At 35.8% G+C, this 4,993-nt stretch overlaps 1 long non-coding RNA gene across 1 annotated transcript; it reads right to left on the bottom strand.

The window, feature by feature from the left end:
* Positions 1 to 330: 330 nt before the first annotated feature.
* Positions 331 to 1,397, bottom strand: LOC107704543 (uncharacterized). The gene is made up of 2 exons (XR_001635972.1): positions 1,215 to 1,397; positions 331 to 673 (listed from the first exon to the last, which is right to left on the bottom strand). It is a non-coding gene; the product is annotated as an uncharacterized LOC107704543 (long non-coding RNA).
* Between the last annotated feature and the right edge of the window lie 3,596 nt (positions 1,398 to 4,993).

Here is a 4,993-nt window from a genome sequence, read left to right as displayed (position 1 = left end):
TCATGAACACATGAGTATGACTGATTTTACACTTATTTTATTCACTTTTTCTTGATGTTCGACCCTGAGTCTGAGGAAAGTTCAGAAAAATGCTGTAAAAATTTAAAATAAGTTAAACTCGACTACATTTGACATTATTAATATTTCATTCTGCTTTCTAAAGACTGGTTGGAAGTCATGAGATTAATCACAATTATTTTATTGAATTGACAGCTATAGTTTATATGTCCGTATCTAAAAGTTCTCTAATAGTGTGTAGAAAATATCACCTGGTAAATATTTTCTTTCTATTAAGTAGACACTTATTATTTAATTGTATACTTATTGTATAAATGCTACTTGAAAATATGTACCTAGTTGGTCTGCTTGTCTTTGAAGTAGCTGTCTTGAGCCGTATCATGGTGGAAACTTTTGTGAGTGGCTGTAGATGCATATATATGAAGGTAGAGCGTGCACAATATTCATTATTTTTGTGAAGCCAGATTGGTTGTTTTCAATTCTGTTGGACTGAGAAGAGGTACATTTTTATAAGATACCAAGGACTGTTTATTTTGTAAAAATGGTTTAATTAATACCTGAATAAATGAATATGTATTTTATAAAGTAAACGTAATCAGTTAAATGCTCATAAGGTGGTAAAGTCTGTTAGTGTGAAATGTTGTGGCTTGTCAACCTACTTTTCTCAAACTCAGGCCTTTCTAAAGACTGGTTGGAAGTCATGAGATTAATCACAATTATTTTATTGAATTGACAGCTATAGTTTATATGTCCGTATCTAAAAGTTCTCTAATAGTGTGTAGAAAATATCACCTGGTAAATATTTTCTTTCTATTAAGTAGACACTTATTATTTAATTGTATACTTATTGTATAAATGCTACTTGAAAATATGTACCTAGTTGGTCTGCTTGTCTTTGAAGTAGCTGTCTTGAGCCGTATCATGGTGGAAACTTTTGTGAGTGGCTGTAGATGCATATATATGAAGGTAGAGCGTGCACAATATTCATTATTTTTGTGAAGCCAGATTGGTTGTTTTCAATTCTGTTGGACTGAGAAGAGGTACATTTTTATAAGATACCAAGGACTGTTTATTTTGTAAAAATGGTTTAATTAATACCTGAATAAATGAATATGTATTTTATAAAGTAAACGTAATCAGTTAAATGCTCATAAGGTGGTAAAGTCTGTTAGTGTGAAATGTTGTGGCTTGTCAACCTACTTTTCTCAAACTCAGGCCTCGGGACTTTTTTTTTTTTTTTTTTTACGTTTGTGTTTTAACAAAATGTAAGTGTAAAGAGTCTGTCTGCTGGGCTTTTTTTAAGTGTTTTATTTTGAGAAAGCATCTGTGAGTATATTTTGGTGTTCAAATCGGAATCAGAAATAAAAAAATGTTTGCAAATGAATGGAAGAATGTTATTCTTTTACTTTAAATGTACATATCTTGTACTTTTATATTGATATGACTGCTTTTAATACCTTATATTATTATACATAAATAGTATATAGTATATAAATAGTATACAATTATTATACAAATAGTATATAATTATAAAATAATGATATTTAAAACACAAGTGATAACTTGGCCCGACCTGACATTTATGAGAAATACCCTTGAGAATACGGTTCAGCCTTATGGTTAAAATATACATTTATTAAGAAGTTGCTTCATTATGATATTAATGGTTATGAATTATGAATAAATATATTTCTTTGTGTATGTTTTTTTATGTGTGTGTGTGTGTGTGATTGAGTTTGTCATTCTTAATATTCTATGAGAAAGTTGTTTAGCTGGTTATACATACTTTGCAATTTAAGTAAAAAAAATAACACTGTGAAGTGTTATTTTCAACTAAATTCATCTGAAGTGCTAAACCAAAACCAGAAACATGTTCCACTGGGTTTGGCACTTGACAACCAACGACTCTCACCTTTGTCTACAGTGGAGGTTTAACTGTGAAACGAGTGCAGTGTTTTTCCAATACCTTCATGTTTATGAAGTTCTCACAGTCTTCTTAACCTCAAATGGAAAGTATGTCTGCTTTGTTTGTTTGCTAGACCCACACAATGCCTAATTAGCACTTGCCAAATGTTAATGTATGTAAACCACGTTCACAACACTTATGCTGAAGTTTGTTTGCTGTGATTGTCCAACAAGCTGAAACTGGCAGAGTCATTTCACACAAATCTAGGCTTAATCTTGAAGTAAAATAAATGTTTTTACTCAAATATTATACTATAAGTCCTGAAACAAAGCCTTTTGGGGAAAAGCAAGTGAACCTAATATTAACTATTGAAGGCCTATTGCTAAAAACACAAACAAGTAGGGCGATATGAACAGTGAAATGTCCCATTGCTGCTGACCAATCAAATCTGAGGATCAAAACTAACAGTTGTTTAATATTTATATTTCGGTATAACATTTTCTTTAACAAACATATAATTCGGGTACATTTTAAAACTCTGTTGCAATGGTTCCTTGTTGTTCAAGCCACATCTTTTTAAAAAAATTTTTTTTTATTTATTGTTTTACAAATACTCAAATGTTTATTATTAGTTTCTTATATCTCACATTTAGCTTTCTACAGTGCATTCTTGTTAATTGTGACAAATAGTTGCTGGAAGTCCTGTTTCAACAATACTATGTGTAATACATATTAATATGTGACTTTTCCGTAATCTTGGGACCACATTTTCATTGTAGCAACCGGAAAAGTAAAATTCCTGAATTTATTAGCATAACTTGTGGAATCCAATAATAACCAAGTGCAGAACCGCAGAGCCATATGTCACAGCCGTCTAAGGACAGAAGCACCAGGCTGCAGTCTCAGCTCAGTGTTGGGGTGGAGATTATAGCGTTATTAAAGTGATATTTTACCTAAAATGTAAAATTTGCTGTTAATTTACTCACCCTGCGGCCATCTAAGATGTAGGTGACTTTTTTTCTTGAGTAGAACAATAAAGAAGGGTTATGGCGAGGTGCTAAGGTAGCAATTTTTTAGCTCTGCTGCTAGTTTGTAATTAATCCTACAATACCAACCAGAACTGTATTTAATGTCAAGCAACACGAATATAAGAGTACAGGTGTAATGTGGTGGTTGGGTTTGTCATGTTCATGTTTTCATGTCTTTTATTTTGTAATTGTTTCTGTGGGTGTCATAGAGGAGGAACATGACACTTCCCCAAAGCCTGCCCACGTCATGTCTGCTACTCCAGGACCTGCTCAAATCATGCCAGTTAAGTCAAAGTTTACTCATGTCATGTCTACAAATTCAAAGCCTGATCACGTTATGTCTGCCAAGCCAGAGTCTGATAACATCATGTCTGCTACCCGAGGGCCTGCTCACATCACGTCTGCCAACTGCACTTGGGTTCTCACTTCAACTCACCTTCAGTGGATGATTCGTTACAACAGGGAATCAAAATGTGACGCAAAGGAGGCAAAAAAGACAAGAAAAACGACAAGAAACGAAGATGAATATTCAGAGGATGAAGAAATTAGCAAATTAGCGGAAGACAGCCCTGACGAAGGAGATGACGAAGTAACTTTGGGTGGAAATAACAACCAGGATATTATGAAAGCCATAATATCCTTGAAAAGTGGACTTTCTAAGAAAATTGTTGTTGTGCAAACAACATTTACGGAGGTAAGAAAGGAGATAAATGCACAGGGCATATAGCACAAGCGGAACAACGTATTTCTGATGATGACAACATTAATGGGCTAATATACAGAGTGAGCACATTGGAAAATATCATTAAAACCTTTTCAAACAAAGTGGAAGATTTGGAATGCAGAAGCCGAAGGCACAATGTGAGACTGGTGGGTCTACCGGAGAAAGCAGAGGGCCAGGACACAGTTGCATTTCTGGATACGCCCGAGGACTCTGATTATGAAGTTCTTGAGCTTCAAAGACAATGAGTGAGTACTAAGGGCAGCCAGAATCAAAGGGAATGTTCTTTACAACAACAAACAAGTCCGTTTTCATCCAGACTTCTCTGCTGGTATACAGTATCTGGAATATCTTTCCAGCATGGCTCCTGCTGACACACTGGAAAAGATTGTACGCCTTCCATACTTTGGCTGAAGTAGACAAATTTGTCCAGACTCTTTGAAAAATCAAGGCGAACCTATAGGCGGACCTGCTAAATGATCTAGATGATGGCCAGGGCCTTGCCTTTCCCCTGACCAAGTTGGCCAAGTTACACCGTACCACAGATTTAGCTCTCTGGGCTACCAAACAAACAGCTGCTGCTATTGGCCATTCGATGGTGGCATTAGTGGGCATGGAGGGATATCTGTGGTTTAATCTGACTGACATCGGGCTGACAAGAAAGTAATTTCCTACTCGATGTGCCAGTATTGCCCTCTGAGATTTTCGGAACTTCTGTTGAGACAGTAGTTGAAATTTTTAGAGAGGCAAAGGCGTGGTTGGCAACTTTAAAAAAAAAAAAAGTTTATACCGCTCCGTTCCAGATCCACACCACAAACCTTCCAGGGTTCGGGACTGTCTCTGTCTGAGTTCTGTCTCGAGCCCCTCCTCTGCAGAGAAGTAAGTCTCAGAAGAAGTGAGATGCCTGGAAGGCTACAGGAGATCTGAGGGCAGTGATTCAAAGCAAACGCTCTGGTCTACATCCAGGAGCTGAAAGGAAATTAACATTCTCCTTCCTCTCTTATCTTTCCCCTTCGCTCCGTCATAAAGATCTACAGTTAGGTCCATATATATTTGGACACTGCCACAATTTTTATTATTTTAGCTGGTGACCAAAACATATTCTGGTTACAGTTATATAACAAATATGGGCTTAAAGTGCACACTCTGAGCTTTAATTTGAGGGTATTCTCTCGAAATTGGAGGAAAGGTTATGGAATTACATTTCTTTAATATGTACCTCCCCCTTTTTCAAGGGACCATAAGTAATTGGACAGTTGACTCAAAAGCTGTTTCATGGACAGATGGGCTATTCTTTCGTTATTTCTACATCAGTTAAGC

This window comes from Sinocyclocheilus anshuiensis, unplaced genomic scaffold, assembly GCF_001515605.1.
Source record: "Sinocyclocheilus anshuiensis isolate Anshui unplaced genomic scaffold, SAMN03320099.WGS_v1.1 scaffold2038, whole genome shotgun sequence".
NCBI lineage: Eukaryota > Metazoa > Chordata > Actinopteri > Cypriniformes > Cyprinidae > Sinocyclocheilus > Sinocyclocheilus anshuiensis.
Note: the sequence above shows the minus strand (reverse complement) of the source record. Positions and strands in the feature narration are given on the sequence as shown.